Here is an 18,309-nt window from a genome sequence, read left to right as displayed (position 1 = left end):
GAATTTGTTGGCTAATAGATGCATTTTATGCTCCATCCTACTATTGAATTTTCTAGCTAGTAGGTGCATTTTATGCTCCATCCTACTATTGAATTTCTTGGTTGGTAGGTGCATTTTATGCTCCATCCTACCAATTGTAGCAATGGTAAAACAACTACCCCATTTACTTAACCTGAATTTAGGACTACTTTAACTAAAAATGGCTTCAGATAAGTCACGTACTCCTTGATCGTACCTCATTACTAGGTTCACAAGAATTTTCCTAGAACATTGTTTCAATTGATTTCAAAAGAGTTGAGATTTAGATTTTTTTTTTGAACTGAAATAAAATCCTATACTCCCCCCCCCCCGCCCCACTTAGTCTACATATTGCCTTCAATGTAAGGTAAAAAGAAAAGGTGGAAATAACTTAACTATAAAAACAAGAAGAGAAAAAAAAAAGAAAAACAAACTTCCCTGTTTTTAATCATAAACTAGATCCTCAAGGCTTTGTAGTTGCAACTTCCAATGTTTTCCCCTCTCATCCATCATGGGTGGGTTTAAATCTGGAACAAGGGCCTGCACAATGGATGGGAGGAATTTTGTGTGAGCTGGAGGTGTTTCAATGGAAGGTCGCAATTGCTTGGTAGAGGTCGGTCCATCCAATGGTAAAAATTTTCTTTGTCTTGGCTTGCACTCTTCTTGACCGGCCTCTAAATAGTTCAAAACCTCCTTAACTTCTTCATCCAAGACCTGCACATTTTTACAATAATTAATATTGCAACGTTCTAAAGGATCATCTGTATTGACTTTAGCTGCCCAAACATCAATGCGATCAATTACATATATTTCATGTTCAATTGTGTTGGGATACTTCATGGTTTTAAATAATTTAAATACTACTTCTTCACCATTGATTCTAAGAGTAAGTGAACATTTCTATACATCAATTAAAGCATTACTAGTAGCAAGAAAAGGTCTCCCTAAAATCAAGGGCATTGTCCTATCTTCCTCCATATCCAACACAATGAAATCAGCAGGAATAATAAAATTGCCCACTTTGACTAAAACATCTTCTACTATTCCCCTAGGATATTTAATGCTTCTATCAGCTAATTGTAGGGTAATAGTAGTAGATGTTCGTTCATGCAATCCAAGTTTTTCAAAAATAGAATATGGCATTAGATTTATACTGGAACCTAAATCGCATAAGGCTTTAGGCATAGAAAAACTTTCTGGATCCTTAAGCTTTGGGGGAAATTTATTTTGGAGAATGGATGAGCACTCTTCATTTAATTTCACCATCTCGCATTCCTCCCATTTACTTTTATTTGACATCACCTTCTTCAAGAATTTGGTGTATTTTGGCATCTGCGACAATACATCAGGAAGAGGGATGTTAATATGTATTTTTCTAAACACTTCTAAAAACTTCTCAAATTGTTTATCCAAGTTAGCTTTCAAAACTCTTCTAGGGTAGGGGAGAGGGAGTTTAATAGCATCTAAATTCAGTTTAGGTGTACTCCCTTTGGTCTCTTTTTGTGAATCGGCCACTTCAACTTTCTGATCATCATTATGGGTCTCGCCAATAGTCTTTCCACTTCTTAAAGCAATGGCATTCATTTGCTCCCTTGGGTTCTTCTCAGTATTGCTAGGCAATTGTCCCTCTCTTCTCTCTAACAACATGCTCACGATCTGCCCCACTTGAACTTCTAAGTTCTTAATAGATGCCTCTTGATTCAAGAATATCTTTTCATGATTTGGAACTTTGCTTCAGCAGTATTAATGAACTTAGAAATCAGGTCTTCCAAGTTTCCCTTTTCTTGTGGGGGCAGCTGTTGTTGAAATCTCATGGGTGCTTTTTGTTGGTTGTTGTTCCATGAAAAGTTCGGATGACTCCTTGAAATTCGGCTTGTCATCATGAGAAATAAAATTAGCACTTTCATGTGAAGCAAAAGGATTACCTACCGGACAGTCAGAATTAATATGTCCTCATTAGCCACAAAGATCACATGGATTACTAGATGACACATTTATTGCTGCAACACTAAGATTGTCTAGTTTTTTATTCAAACTAGCAAGTTGAGCAGATAAAGCTGCAAAAGAATCTATATGGTGTACTCCTTTTTTGATCAGTTCGGTCATTATTCCATTGGTAGCTATTTGATACCATTTCCTCATGATTGTGCCACCTGCAGTTGCATCAATAATAGAGCGATTAGATGGAGTAATACCGTTATAAAAAGTTTGAATTTGACGCCAAACTGGTATTCCATGGTGAGAACACTTCCTAAGCATTTCTTTAAATCGTTCCCAGGCCTCATACAAAGATTCCCTCTCTAGTTGAACAAAAGTAGTGATATCATTAATCAATTTTGCAGTTTTAAAGGAAGATGTGCATTAAGATCATCACTCGGCAACCCACTAAACTGAATACTCGTTTGGATCATTTAGATGATCGCATGCTTGATATTGAAATTATTGTCTTGGAATGTTGGCTTGCAAATGCTAGAAGTAGCCCCATCCATTGTTAGACAAGCATAGTCCAAAAGAGTTCAATTTGCTTCTGCCATCTCTTCTTCAGCTGGTTCACCCTCTTCAATCGTCTCTCTTTCTTTACTTTTGTTGGCTCTTTGCAGTATGCGAAGGGTTCTCTCTATCTCAGGATCAAATTCTGCTAGTTCTTCTCCTCTAGTACGTGTCATACACTAAGCAAGAATTCGAATAAATAATGATAAAAGAAAAAAATAAAAATTTAAATCAACCAAGGTTAACAATTTCTAATATTATTTTAGGATTAAATCCCTGGCAATGGCGCCAAAAACTTGATAGCTATAATTATATAAACCTAGCAAGTGCATTAGTTATCAAGTAGTATAAAGATATCGTTCCCACGAGGATTTAACAAAATAAGTATTAGAACTATAACTTCCCTCAATTATTTGAACAACCGAATTCTAACAATAGGAACTACTAAAAATTAAAGATAGAAAAAGAAAGAACAGAAATAAAGTCAATCAACGACTGAACTTGCAACAATTTAATTGAAAGCACTAGAACTATTGGTCCACCTAACCCTTCCAACGGATATCAATTTATTAAATTAACCAAAATAATTTATTATTTTCATAAGCTAAAGTTTTTCCAAATTTATTTAATATTCCCTCTCGGGATATATCAAATCTACTTCTATCAAGTAACCATTTGATCTCTCGACTAGAGTTCTCGTGATAGAGATGTAGTAAGTTCTATGAAAAACCTATGTCATCAGATGAATCATGTATATATATACCTATATACCATTCAATTCACACTATGAATTATTTAATCTTTTAATTCCCCTTCCGGTTCATTCATATAAACCAAATCAACTAGGTGGTGGCCAAGCTCATAATTGCATTATGCATAATAACTCATAGACAATATAAAAATAAAAACAGCTTGGTTGAATTAAATAAAGATCAATCCATGGTCATGGTTTGGTTTTCCACAGCCCTAGCTACAAATAGATTAGTTCGTGATAAAGGAAATTATACAAACAAGGTATAAGAAAGAACTCATGATATCGCCCCTTGAGGTTGAGATCGATGAACTTCTCCTTGCCGCCACCTTCCTCCTTTTCTCCTCCTGCGTTACCGACTGCCTTCTTGAAGGCTGAAGCTCTCTTGAAGGATTTCTCCTTGATTGCTCCAGAGATTGATTGATGCTAGTCCCCCCCCCCCCTCCCCTTTATATAGCTTTAGGAGGAGTGGCTGTTTCCAACTCCTTGGAGTTTTTCCTCAAAAATAGAAAGTCCTAATTAGTTTTGATCTAATCATATCCTATCTCTTATCTAGTAATCTCAATCTTCTTTATCTTTCTAGGATTACATTTAAAATTTAAATCTGATAAGACTCTTTATTCTTGAATTCGAGTTGGGCTTCTTTAATAAATTGGGCTGCTACAAGGCTTTTCTGCGAATTGGGCTTTAGATGTGTGCTGGGCTTCTCTACGAATTTGCTTCAACTTTGGGCCCAATTTTGACCTCGATTCAGACCGAATCTATCAAACCCAAAACATGAAAGTTGTGGAGTTCTCCCTTATCTTTCCAATGCATCTTGAAACATCTCAATCGAAGTCCGAATGGGAGAGTTATGCCCAGATTACTAAGCGGCGCCGAAACTATGCAAAATTACCCGATTAGCCTTATTTTTCTCCTAACGCCTTCTTTTATGCCCTGAATCGAAATACAAGAATAATAAGTCCAATTAAGTAATAATTACGTGTAAAAAACTGTATATTTAGGGATAAAAATATGATAATTATTATTCTCATCAGAAATTCTCTACTAAATTAGAGATAATTTTGGAGATAAATAGAAATTAGAGATAATTTAGAAGATAAATAGGACTTAGAGATAATTTTGGAGAAAGCGGAGGATAGTGGGGGAGGTAGCCTAGGAGAAATTTTAGAAGAGATTATTTAGATTATTGAGAAAGTGCATATCATTGGTTGTTTCAAAAATGACATGGAATTAAACAATAAATAAATAATTCAAAAAAAAGGAGAAATTTTCTAAACTTCCTTGTTTTAGTATATATATATATATATACACACACACACACTAGTGAATGACCCTGTACTAAGTCCAGCGAATTAGTAATATTAAATTTACATTATAGAATCAATAATGTTAAATTTATATTGATTAATATTTTAAATAAGTATTAAAATTTCAAGAAATATTTATTCAGAAAAATATCTTTTCAATAATTATTAGAATATGGATAGTTTTCTTTTGTTATGACAAGTAGAGGGTTAGATTGATAGAATGTAGGAAAAAGTGATTGTGGATAACCATTTTTGCATTTTATGCATTTTTTAGGAATCAATTGAAAATTGTGGTAGTGAGTTGTGGACTTCAGCAACAACTTCTTAGAAAATGCCACATGTCTAGCTTTCTAGAAAATGAAAAGGCCATGTATCTCAATGGTGGGGGGTTGTAGCCTAGTAATGGGCTGTGGGCTTTAGTAGGAATTTCTCAGAAATTGTCAAATGTCTAACTTTCTAGTAAATGAGAAGGCCACTTGCCCGAATGGTGGTAATGGGTTGAGGGCTTTAATAGCAACTTCTCAAAAAATGCATGTATCTAAATTTGAAAGGCGCATGTTTGAATGGTGCGGGCTGTAGCATGAAAACCTTCATTTAATATATAGAAGAAAACTCAGTAGCCTAGATAAATGGTCTACATAGAAGGAAACTCAGTAGCCTAGATAAATGGTCTACATAGAAGGAAACTCAGTAGCCATGTGTAAAATGTCCTTAAATATCGGCTGAGTAGAGATTTCCCTCCCAAATCACCAACAACCATCATCTCATCAATCAATGTGAACATAAATGGTCTGTTCCTTGAATCTGATAGCCCAAGACAGAGCAAGCATTTTCATGATGTGTTTGGTTTAATAAAAATAGAAGGCAGTTATGATGGAACAAAATTTAGTTTCATTTTAGTGGAAAAGTAGCACTTGTTAATTTAGGTTATTAACAGGTGGGAAGACTAATTTTGTGATATTAGTTCTATCCTAAGTAAGCACATTTTGGAGCTTTTACTTTTTAATTAATCCAACTCTTTAATTTTTAGTCCAATCGATGGGTGGTGGAAACAAACATTTACATTTAGCAACTTCTAGACAAAGATTATGAAACAATGCTAAAGTCATCATCATCATTAGTAGAAACTAGAAGAAAGATGGTATTAAAAAAGAGGTCTATGTTACATTTGAAGGGATAGGAAACCATCATATGGACGCCCAAGATTGCGGAATAAAGCGGGGGCGAATTTCAAAAATTTTTCTTTCCCTTCAACTGGGAATCGAATTCCCTATTTAGAAAATCATATTTTCAAGGATCATTCTTGAACCATAAACTGAACCAGATCTGAACCAAAAGGAGGAGAGAGAGATAATACCTGATACAGAGAAATAATATCTCTCAATAGAGGTGTTCACTTCTAAGGTAGAAACCAAAATCTGCTCCCACTGAAGATGGTGCAGTGCAGGGTGGAGCAGAATCAACAGTGTCCTTCCTAAGAACTTGATTCTTCCCAAGAATCACCTGGGTGGCTAGTGAATACAACTCCTACCAGTCTTTTCTCCAAAAGATTGAAATCAAGATCTGATCTTGATTTCTCCCAAGCAATGGAGATCGAACTGCTATAGGCGGCGGCTGCAGGAAGGAGGCGGCTAGGTGCAAATTCTCTCCTCTGTGATCTCAGCTCTGAAGACAAGACTGTTGCTGGTGATTGTGTGTCTAAAGGCTGCTGCCTCCTCTTCCTTTTATAGACTTAAAGGGATCAGCTCCTAATCCCATTAGGAGTTTCTAACCCAAATCATATCTGGATTAGAAGTCCCATTAAGATAAGTGATAAACCTTATCTTATCTACAGATTAGATCAGGCAGTTCCTAATCTAATTAGAAAGTTTCCAAATCTAAATCTCATTTAGATCTTGGACTCTCTGAGTGGATAGGGTGTGGGCCCAATCCTATCAGCTGATCTTATCTCAGAATTCGCCCCTTAAAGACTAATCAAATTAGCCCAGTTCGAAATGGGCTTAAGGCCCATTTAGGGTTATGTATTCATTAAACCTTCCAAACTACTGCCCAGTTGGGATTCCTTGTATGGCGTGGGACCCAAACATTGATCTACACATCAGCCACATGGGTTCAGCCCAGCCTTTGTTACAAGGCCTGGCCGAATACACTGTTATGGATAGTGCACCCCTTGAAACCCATCAGATGGGCTCTATGGGCCCAACACTTACCATAAGTGGTCCCTGGGCCAAGCCACCTTGTAACACCCAGGGACTGTGGGCAGATGCAAGATTAGCCCATTAGGTATTATCCTCAATGGCCTTACACTCAACCTCTCAGCCCATAATGATCATACACTGCCCGACAAGAGAGGACCTCTCCCTCGGCTGCAAGGAACAGTGTTGCACTCTCTCAAGTATAGATTCCGGGATTTAAAACCTTTTGCAAATATTTCAAAACCATAATATATATACTTTTTATATCTCATATAAAATATATTTTGCAAAACAAATCTCAACGATTGAAATCGGCTACCGGCAGTCTTGGTTTCCATCAGTGAGAGTGCATCCCCGATGATGTGTGGATCATTGTGACACTAGCAAGTGCACTAGCCGTTCAAGTAATAAAGTAGTGAGTGAAGTATCATTCCCACGAGGATTTAGGAAACAAGTATCAGTACTAAATTGAGTACTTATCTGATTAACAAATAAATCAAAACTTTAATGAAAGCTAAAAAAATCCTAAATTAAAATCTATCTAAATCATTGGTCCAATTGCCTTCAAATCAGGTTAGAAGAATATGCAGTAAATGTCAATCTCAGAATTCAACAATCTATCAATTTGGATCATTCGAATAAATCATAATTGAGCCTTGGTTTGGTGAAACCCCAAGGTCATGAACAGCCTCTCTCAAGCACATGTTCATCCTATGCATGAGTGACAATTCTTCTATCTCTAACAAGAATCTAATCCCCATGCATGTATTTGTTCAAACATTTCTAAGGCATCAATTCAAAACTGAATTGATCACCAACTGAATTGTGCAAGTTATCTCTAATCTTGCATCCAATTCAGTTATTGAATAGTAGATCTGAATTCCTACAGTCTCTCTCAAGCACTCTAGGAATTCCAAGCTTTAGATCCATTCGGCCAATCTCAAATTTGCAGATCTGAATTCTCTTTCAAACAATTCAGATCTTGCAATCTCAGATCTGAGAATTCAGATCTGAGTTTTGAAGGTTAGTTGGCCAAATTAATCTACAATAACACCCTTATTCAAGAAACTCCAAATACAATTCATGACCATTCGAATGAATCAAAAAGAATTAGATTGCTGAACTGAAATTTTACAAGCTAAAATACATCAAGGAAGAATGGAAGAAGGAGAAAGAAGAAAAAAAATATAACAAAGAAACAAAATTCAAATTAAAGGAGAATGAAACTACAATTGAGTTATTATAAATGATCTTTGAATCACAAACCCCCAATTTTGAACTCACCTTCTCTTCTAGCTTGCTTGCTTTGAACGTCCTTCAGCCCTTCTTTTTCTTCTTCCTTGCGCCTAACCTTCTTTTCTTCTCTTCTCTCAAGGTGGCCGAACCTCTAAGAGTGGGAGAGCCTTCCTCTCCAGCAATTGAACACCTCTCTCACTTCCTAGAGGCCTCCTTATATAGTTTTTCAAGGCGGCTCTTTCCCCTTCTTGAAGATTCTAGAATGGGGTGTATTACACCCCTTTCTTGAACTTTCTAGAGCTCTCTTGAAAGCCTCCTAAGGGCTGCTATTTGGGCTGCACTTAGGCTCTCTCTTAGCACATGATAGCTATACATTGAGCTGCTCTTTTGGGCTAAGAATGGGCCTTCCTTGCTGGGCCGAATTCTATTCTTAGCTAGGCTTTCTTTTCTTGGGTTTTTTCAAGGAATCCACTTGCTCTTCTTGGGTCGAAGTGCTCTCTCTTGCTTCCACAACCGGGCTGGGCCAAATTTGGTCTTTTTGAACATTCTTTTCTTGCCTTTTTCCTTCATTTTCTTGGATTAATTACCCTTGAAACTTATTCTTAGCATTAAGCTAAATTAAGGCAAAAATTAATAAAACCGACATAAAAATCCATGCTAAAGTCTTCAAAAAATTATAGATAAATTGTAGGTTCATCACCCGATCATTACCTTTGTCCGACAAAGGGGCTGATCCTGTCACTATGATCACCCACTCAGATGAATTCTTAGACTGTCCCAACATACCCAGGTTTTGACCCCCGCTAAGGATCTCACAGATTGGTATATCAAAAATAGCCCAATCCGACACCTAGTGCAGTATCATAATCGAGTCTAGGGGTCGGGTGTAACTTTCTAGTTTTGCCCATCAATCTCCAAGGTCCAGGGCAATACTAGAAATCTGGTCCAGTTCAAAGATTCAATTAATCCCACACTGTATGTGCCTAGGGTCTCACCCCGGTAGCTGAGATAAGCCACCCCAACCGACTTGGTGGCACCACAGTGTCAGCCTTGTCAGGATAGGTCTCCCCAGACCGACCCACTGGCTGTGAACATTCTAAACTAACACGAGTCTCATTAAGTGTCCAGTTTAAGGGTATTACACAGAAACATACCAAGGGAACATGAATCAAATATGCACTTTTATTCATTTACAATAAACTCATAAAGTACATCAATTTGATTGAAGCTAAGGGCATACATAACTGTCTAACAGCTCCCACTTGCACTTAGGTCCAATCAGGTACTAGTCGGAGTCCCATGTTTCCACGTGTTTCTCAAACACTTTCTGTGATAGTGGCTTTGTCAATGGGTTTTCTACACTTTCCGCTGACGCTACCTTCTGAATCAGGACGTCCCCTCTACCAACAATCTCCCTTAGTACATGGTACTTCCTCTCGATGTGTTTCGACTTCGAGTGGGCTCATGGCTCCTTAGCCTGAGCAATAGCTCCATTGTTGTCACACAATAATGGGATGGGTGATGTGCTGGATGGAACTACTCCCAACTCGTGAACGAACTTCTTCATCCACACGGCTTCCTTGGCAGCCTCACTTGCGGCAATGTACTCGGCCTCGGTCGTGGAGTCTGTAGTGGACCCCTGTTTGCTGCTTTTCCAGCAAACAGCACACGATCCTATCGTGAAAACATACCCAGATGTAGACTTTCTATCATCTAGATCCGATTGGAAATCGGCATCTGTATACCCTTGGATCTGTAGTGAGTTACCACCGAATACTAGACAAAACTCTTTTGTTCTTCGAAGGTAGTTAAGTATGTTTTTCACAGCAGTCCAATGCCCCTGCCCTGGGTTGGCCTAAAATCTGCTTACTACACTCACTGCCTGAGCAATGTCAGGGCGAGTGCACAGCATAGTATACATGATGCTCCCTACGGCAGAGGCATAGGGAACGTCCTTCATGCCATCAATCTCCTCAGAAGTCTTGGGAGACATCTTCTTGGAGAGAGTGACTCCGTGCATAAAAGGAACATTTCCTTTCTTGAAGTTTTCCATGCTGTATCTTTTGACTATTTTGTCAATGTAGGCAGATTGGGATAATCCTATTATCGCTTCGATCTATCTCTATAGAGTCGAAGACCCAGTATATAGGAGGCCTCTCCAAGATCTTTCAAGGAGAATTGTTGTGAAAGCCATACTTTTACCGTAATCAACATTTCTACATCATTCCCAATGACTAGAATGTCATCTACATACAGAACCAAGAAGGTAACCTTATCTCCACTGTACTTCCTGTAAACATAGGGTTCATCCGGATTTTGCTCGAAGTCAAACGATTTGACGACAGAGTCAAAATGGATGTTCCAACTTCTAGAAGCTTGCTTAAGTCCATAAATGGATCTATTAAGTTTACATACCATGTTTTCTTGACCCGTAGCTATGAAGCCTTGCAGCTGCTGCATATAGATATTTTCAGTAAGATCTCCATTCAGGAATGCAGTTTTGACATCCATTTTCCAAATCTCATAATCATGGTATGCTGCTACAGCTAACAGGATCCTAATGGATTTAAGCATGGCCACAGGCGAAAAGGTTTCCTCATAATCGATATCCTCTTTCTGAGTGTACCCTTTCGCCACCAGACAAGCTTTGAAGGTCTCAACCCTACCATCGGGGCCCTTCTTCCTATTGTAAATCCATTTGCAACCAATTGCTTTTACCCCGGAGGGCGGATCTACTAGAGTCCAGACTCCATTGGTCTCCATTGAGTCCATCTCTGCTCTCATGGCCTCCACCCACTTCTGGGAATCTATGTCCAACATAGCTTCCACGTAAGTCACGGGATCCTCCTCACTAGTCAAGGTTTCCACCAGGTAACTATCCTGGTCATAACCATAACGGACTGGTGGCCTGGATACCCGAGTGGATCTTCTAGGTTGGTCACTACCTGGAACTTGTGGGACATCTCCCACTGCTCCTGAGCTCTCCTCATCAAGAACAATTTCCTGACGATGGGTGTCTAGGATATAATCGGTCTCCAAGAACTGGGCATTTCGACTGCAGAACACTTTCTACTCACTTGGGTCATAGAAAAGGTAACCTACAGAGCCTTTTGGGTAGCCTACAAATAGGCAACGGCTGGTCTTGGATTCCAACTTGTCCGCACTCATTCTTTTAACGTGTGCTGGACAACCCCAAATCTTCAAGTGTCTAACACTTGGTTTCTTTCCGGTCCAAAGTTCATATGGAGTGTTCGGAACCGATTTGGTTGGAACCCGATTCAGCACATAGATCATAGTCTCTAATGCGTAACCCCAAAAGGATGTGGGTAGCTCTGAGTGTATGAGAAGTGATCGGACCATATCCAATAAGGTCCTATTCCTCCTCTTTGAAACACCGTTAAATTGTGGTGTAGCAGGAGGAGCTAATTGTGATACTATCCCATTGTCCTTTAAGTAGTCCCTGAACTCGTCAAAGAGATACTCGCCACCTCGATCAGATCGAAGGGCTTTAATTTCTTTCCCCAACTGTTTCTCGACTTCTTGTCTAAACTCTTTGAACTTTTCAAAGGATTCATACTTGTGTCTCATTAGGTACACGTAACCATGTCGTGAGAAATCATCTGTGAAGGTGATGAAATACACGTGTTGATTCCGTATCCTAACACTTAGGGGACCACATACATCAGTATGTATTAGGTCAAGTGTGCCTGTACATCTTTCAGGCTTACCGTCAAATGGCCATTTTGTCATCTTGCCTTGTAGGCAAGGCTCACAGGTGGGAAGATCTTCTACAGTTAGAAAATCCAAAGGACCATCCTTTACCAACCTTGTGATTCGATCAACACCGATGTGGCCAAGTCGGTAGTGCCACAGACACGTGGGATTAACTGTATCACGGGCTCTCTTCTTGGGGATTTCAGCCAACGTAGTTTCGGTTATGTTAGTTTCTAGAGAAGGATGTAGAACATAGAGACCGTTCTCCAGTTCCCCATATGTGATGAATCTGTTATTTCTTTTAATAATAATCATATTACTAAAGAAGACAGAATAACCATCTGCACACAGTTTTGAAACAGAAATCAAAATTCTTCTTAAGTTTTGTACATAAAGACAATCTTTGAGTACAATTTTTCCTTCTCTAAAAATTAACTCCACGGTTCCTATTGCCGTAGCTGCAACAGTTGCAGTAGTCCCCAAGTAGAGAGTGACTTCTCCTTCACTCAGCCTTCTGCTTACCTTGAACCCCTGCAGTGAGTTACACGCATGAGTTGAAGCCCCGGAGTCAATACACCAGGACACAGAAGCTACCAATAAATTGGTTTCTATAACACAAGTTTCGAAATTACCTTTCTTGGATTCCAGGTAGGCAGGACAATTCCGTTTCCAGTGGCCGGTCTTCTTGCAAAAGTGACATGCATCTGATGCTTTGTCTTTCTTCTGCCTTTTTCCCTTGGTGGCTTTCTTCTGAGGCTTTTTTGCCTTTCTCTTTCTCTTGCCCGTTTTGCTAGCTTCAACAAGCATAGCTACAGGCTCATCCTTTTTAATCAGTTCTTCAGCTCTTTGCAACATATTGTTGAGCTCTTGCAAGCTGACATTCAGCTTGTTCATGTTATAGTTCATGATGAACGGATTAAAGGAAGGAGGCAAAGAATTAAGGATAGCGTCTATTTGGGTTGCGAGGTCTAGCCCGGATCCAAGAGCCTCCAGTTCGTTGATGTAACCCATCATCCGAAGACAATGGTCGTGAACTTGTTGGCCCTTGGACATTTGAGTGGTCATGAACTGCTTCAAGACCTTTTGCCGAGTAGAACGATTCTGCTCTTCATACATCGTCCTTAGGCTATCCAATATGTCCTTGGCAAGTTCGATCTGATCGAACTGCCTCTGTATTGGGTTGTCCAAGGAAGCGATGATGTAACACCGGGCTAGGGAGTTTTTCTCCTCCCATTCCTGATAGTCTCTCCTTTGAGCCTCAGAAGCCCTGTTTCTCGGATGCTCCGGGGCAGGATTCTTTGCCACTTTGTCCAGCTTTTCTGAAGCTATGACCAGCATAAGGTTCCTGTACCAGTCGGCGTAGTTTGGGCCCTTAAGCTTGTTGTCATCAAGAAGCTTTGCAAAAGATCCGTTTGCCATTTTCTAATAAAAGAGCAAACATCAGTCCACAACCTAATTTGATTCATGTTCATTTCATAGATATGGATTTTAATCTACGATCCATTTCCATTTATTCATCTTTGAGATTTCCCTCCTTTCTCAGTGATGGAGACTACGGGTTGTCTCTGGAAATGTGGGAAATCACATAGGGTGCATGGAGCCAACTGTTTCAGCTGCATAACCCCACCACCTTTCTGTGAAGGATCATATCCACTCATCATATGAGTTTTCCCTTTGGCCTCTGCCAGACAAGGTTCAGAGCCGTTTTCAGGTAAACCTTTCTGTCCAGTGAGTGCTTACCCATCATATTCGTGAACGCCAAGGTACCGTGAGAGAGTTCTCATTTTCTGGTGAAGCCCCTCCCACATCGGTCTATGACACCCCTATCATCTTATGAAACATTCAAACAAGCCCAACAGCAAATGGATAGCCCATTTTCTGGTGCGTTTCCTCATTACTGAAGGACCCATCCTCATGCTAATGATGGAAGGCCTTTAGAGAGTTCATCATATGAATCTCCCTATCACATGCACTCATATTAGTTGGAGGGAACAAAATTACGCCCTAGTTTGATTTAGGTCAAACCAAAGTGGCTCCCACTGACTTTCATAAAGCCAGATTTTGGTGGGCCTTAAATCAGCTAGGGTTCCGCACGTGACCTCTTGATGAGGTGTGGGGCCCACCACTGAGGGAAGTCATCCAATGACCAAAAGGGACACCATGGCAATGATGTGCATTCAGCCATGGTGTGCACAAGAGCCACTGTCGAATGAGCATGGGCCAAGTACTTATGGCCCATGTACGCAACACATCACACATCCATACATCTCATGCAGGGATAAATTGATCCAATCAATTAATTATCTGTAAGGCCCGTTGGAAGCCCGTTAAAATTCCATAATATTAACCATTAATATTATCTAGGTATATGGGCTGAATTAGGGTTACCTAGTTCGGCCCATATAGCTTTATCCTTTAAAATGGGCTTTTGCAGTTTTAACTATTTAAAACTGGGCCTTTACAGGCTGGGCCGAATTAACCATTTAATTAAATATCAATCCCTAGGCCCATTAGTGGGAAAATTAGGGTTGACTTTCAGCCTTGATTAAACCCTAGAATTGGTCCAAACAGTTTGAACCAATCTTGGTTCGAATGGGTCTAGGGTTTGATTTTTAATTAAATCCTTAATTCAAGAAAATAATCTAAAATTAAATAGTTGATAAAAGAAAAACAAAAACAGTTAATCAGGGTTGTTCACACACTCCATCCTACAAAACAGAGGTTAGATCACAGATTGCAGTTTCTCAAACTACAAATCGCAGATAGCGAATCTCCCATCTACGAAATCTCCTTCTCTGCGCCGCCATCTTCGATCCAAAATTAAAAATAAATAGAAATCCTATTTCTATTAATTATTACATCAGATCGAATGCCTATACATTGAGTCTAAAAATAAAAATAAAAAATTATTTACAGACCAAATGTAATAAATTCAATTCAAAAACTGCAAATCTTGCAGTTCTCCCTACGCAAATCAAGATTTCGATCTCCTCTTATATGAACAGCCCATAAATCCAAAAAATTATAAAGAACTATTCTAAATAATAATCAGATTTATTTAAAATTAATTTCAGATTATTTGCCCATCTGTTTTGGGAACAAATTTCCCAAAACCCATATCTGCACAAATTGGGTAGAACGCCTTCTCCCTAATTGCGCAGGTTCAGATCTGAAACAGAATGGTTCAAGATTTGAACCATGGCTCTGATACCACTGAAGGGATAGGAAACCATCATATGGACGCCCAAGATTGCGGAATAAAGGGGGGGCGAATTTCAAAAATTTTTCTTTCACTTCAACTGGGAATCGAATTCCCTATTTAGAAAATCATATTTTCAAGGATCATTCTTGAACCATAAACTGAACCAGATTTGAACCAAAAGGAGGAGAGAGAGATAATACCTGATACAGAGAAATAATATCTCTCAATAGAGGTGTTCACGCCCAAGGTAGAAACCAAAATCTGCTCCCACTGAAGATGGTGCAGTGCAGGGTGGAGCAGAATCAGCAGTGTCTTTCCTAAGAACTTGATTCTTCCCAAGAATCACCTGGGCGGCTAGTGAATACAACTCCTACCAGTCTTTTCTCCAAAAGATTGAAATCAAGATCTGATCTTGATTTCTCCCAAGCAATGGAGATCAAACTGCTATAGGGGGAAGTTGCAGGAAGGAGGCGGCTAGAGAGAATTTGCAGGGTGCAGAATTATCTCCTCTGTGATCTCAGCTCTGAAGACAAGACTGTTGCTGGTGATTGTGTGTCTAAAGGCTGCCACCTCCTCTTCCTTTTATAGACTTAAAGGGATCAGCTCCTAATCCCATTAGGAGTTGCTAACCCAAATCATATCCGGATTAGAAGTCCCATTAAGATAAGTGATAAACCTTATCTTATCTGCAGATTAAATCAGTCAGTTCCTAATATAATTAGGAAGTTTCCAAATCTAAATCTCATTTAGATCTTGGACTCTCTGAGTGGATAGGGTGTGGGCCCAATCCTATCAGCTGATCTTATCTCAGAATTTGCCCCTTAAAGACTAATCAAATTAGCCCAGTTCGAAATGGGCTTAAGGCCCATTTAGGGTTATGTATTCATTAAACCTTCCAAACTGCTGCCCAGTTGGGATTCCTTGTATGGCGTGGGACCCAAACATTGATCTACACATCAGCCACATGGGTTCAGCCCAGCCTTTGTTACAAGGCCTGGCCGAATACACTATTATGGACAGTGCACCCCTTGAAACCCATCAGATGGGCTCTATGGGCCCAACACTTACCATAAGTGGTCCCTGGGCCAAGCCACCTTGTAACACCCAGGGGACTGTGGGCAGATGCAAGATTAGCCCATCAGGTATTATCCTCAATGGCCTTACACTTAACCTCTCAGCTCATAATGATCATACACTGCCCGACAAGAGAGGACCTCTCCCTCGGCTGCAAGGAACAGTGTTGCACTCTCTCAAGTATGGATCCCGGGAATTAAAACCTTTTGCAAACATTTCAAAACCATAATATATATACTTTTTATATCTCATATAAAATATATTTTGCAAAATAAATCTCAACGATTGAAATCGGTTGCCGGCAGTCTTGGTTTCCATCAGTGAGAGTGCATCCCCGATCATTACCTTTGTCCGACAAAGGGGTTGATCTTGTTACTATGATCACCCACTCAGATGAATTCTCAGACTGTCCCAACATACCCAGGTTTTGACCCCCGCTAAGGATCTCATTGATTGGTATATCAAAGACAGCCCAATCCGACACCTAGTGCAGTATCATAATCGAGTCTAGGGGTCAGGTGTAACTTTCTAGTTTTGCCCATCAATCTCCAAGGTCCAGGGCAATACTGGAAATCTGGTCCAGTTCAAATATTCAATTAATCCCACACTGTATGTGCTTAAAGGTCTCACCCCGGTAGCTGAGACAAGCCACCCCAACCGACTTGGTGGCACCACAGTGTCAGCCTTGTCAGGATAGGTCTCCCCAGACCGACCCACTGGCTGTGAATATTCTAAACTAAAACGAGTCTCATTAAATGTCCAGTTTAAGGGTATTACACAGAAACATACCAAGGGAACATGAATCAAATATGCACTTTTATTCATTTACAATAAACTCATAAAGTACATCAATTTGATTGAAGCTAAGGGCATACAAAACTGTCTAACAACATTAATTTCTTAACTGAATTGGTTGTGGATAACATAAAAAAACTAAAACAAACTATAAAATAATTCAGGGTTTTACAATGGCTGGTTAAACCTAACAAACCAGTGTGAGTCCAATTAATTTGATAAAGGGGCCTTAAAAAAATAGCATCAACCCCATGGGTTAATGGGCTGTATGGCCAGTGGGTCTCATGTGCACCTTGCTCTGTTCTTCACCCCTGAATCCCCTGTAATTGTATTATGTAATACTACTCAAACTAGATACAAAAACGGTGGGAGCTTCTGCTCATGAGACATTAATTTGTATTTTTGGCCAAACACAAGGGATCAGTCGGGGTAATGTGGAGTTGGAATATGCTCCCAACAAATAGCCGTTCCAATGCGTTCTGTATTCTATACATGCATCTCAGAGTTTATGACTTGTAGTCCGGTCTTATTATGGTGAGATGCGCGGACGTCGGACACAAATGATATTTGGAAGGGTCTTTTGTTGGGATCGGATCTGGTCTCAAAAATGTGTAATTAAAGCAGATGAACTCCCAAACAGTCGAACCTGTTTTTGCCAAACAGCTATCGATCATTCCCCCCTTATGGATCTGTCCTATTTCTATTTGGATAGACGACACTAGCGCATGCATGGTCGAATTACAATCAAACAAACCGGAACCTATAGCCAACACCGTCCCTGTCATTACCCAGATTGACTAAACATGTATGGTACTCAAACGGTTAAAATTAAAATGGATCGGATTACTAAACAACATTCAAGTAGGCCTGGGCCCATATCCATAAGTCTGAAAGTGCTGCTGTCAATGGATTGGATAGTCCCGATGGAGCTGAACCGAACCCACCCAATATCATAATCAAATCGGCTTTGGAATCAATTATATACATACATATTAAGAATTTTTTCATCACAAACCGGGAAACATGTAATAAACAGATAAAATATGAGCTGTAGGAGGATTTCTACGTGTACATCCGATCCCCTCTAGGCACGGAGGGAAATATATATATATATATATATATATATATATATGTTCTTTAGAAAAATCTGTAATAAATTCAAACATTTTCATGTTATTTTCCCCAAAACCCTATTCTTTCTTCTCCCTATCTCATTTTTTTTATTTAACTTGGCCCCCCAAAAGAAAATTTCTGGCTCGACCACTGCCTCTAGGGAACATTTTTGGGCCAGCATTGTAATTGCTAACTCGTGGAGGGATCGGGCATGGACCTCCTCAAATTCCACGAATGTGTGTTTAGGTTAGGTTGAGTTCATATCTACTGTGATCATTCTTGTTGTAGCATTTTCTGCTGTCAACCATTAATAAAACAAAACTTAGACAACATCCCTTTGTTTTGAATTAAAAAATGTAAGCAAATGCATCATAATAAAAAGGGAAATTCCTGATCAGTATCATGTATTTT

At 39.5% G+C, this 18,309-nt stretch overlaps 1 non-coding gene across 1 annotated transcript; it reads left to right on the top strand.

Moving 5' to 3' along the window:
- Nucleotides 1-2,248: 2,248 nt before the first annotated feature.
- On the top strand, nucleotides 2,249-2,355 carry LOC148880912 (small nucleolar RNA R71). Its single transcript, XR_016106233.1, has one exon. It is a non-coding gene; the product is annotated as a small nucleolar RNA R71 (small nucleolar RNA).
- Nucleotides 2,356-18,309: the final 15,954 nt, after the last annotated feature.

This window comes from Nelumbo lutea, chromosome 1 (genome assembly GCF_056320005.1).
Source record: "Nelumbo lutea isolate HS-2025 chromosome 1, American lotus-T2T, whole genome shotgun sequence".
Lineage (NCBI taxonomy): Eukaryota > Viridiplantae > Streptophyta > Magnoliopsida > Proteales > Nelumbonaceae > Nelumbo > Nelumbo lutea.
Note: the sequence above shows the minus strand (reverse complement) of the source record. Positions and strands in the feature narration are given on the sequence as shown.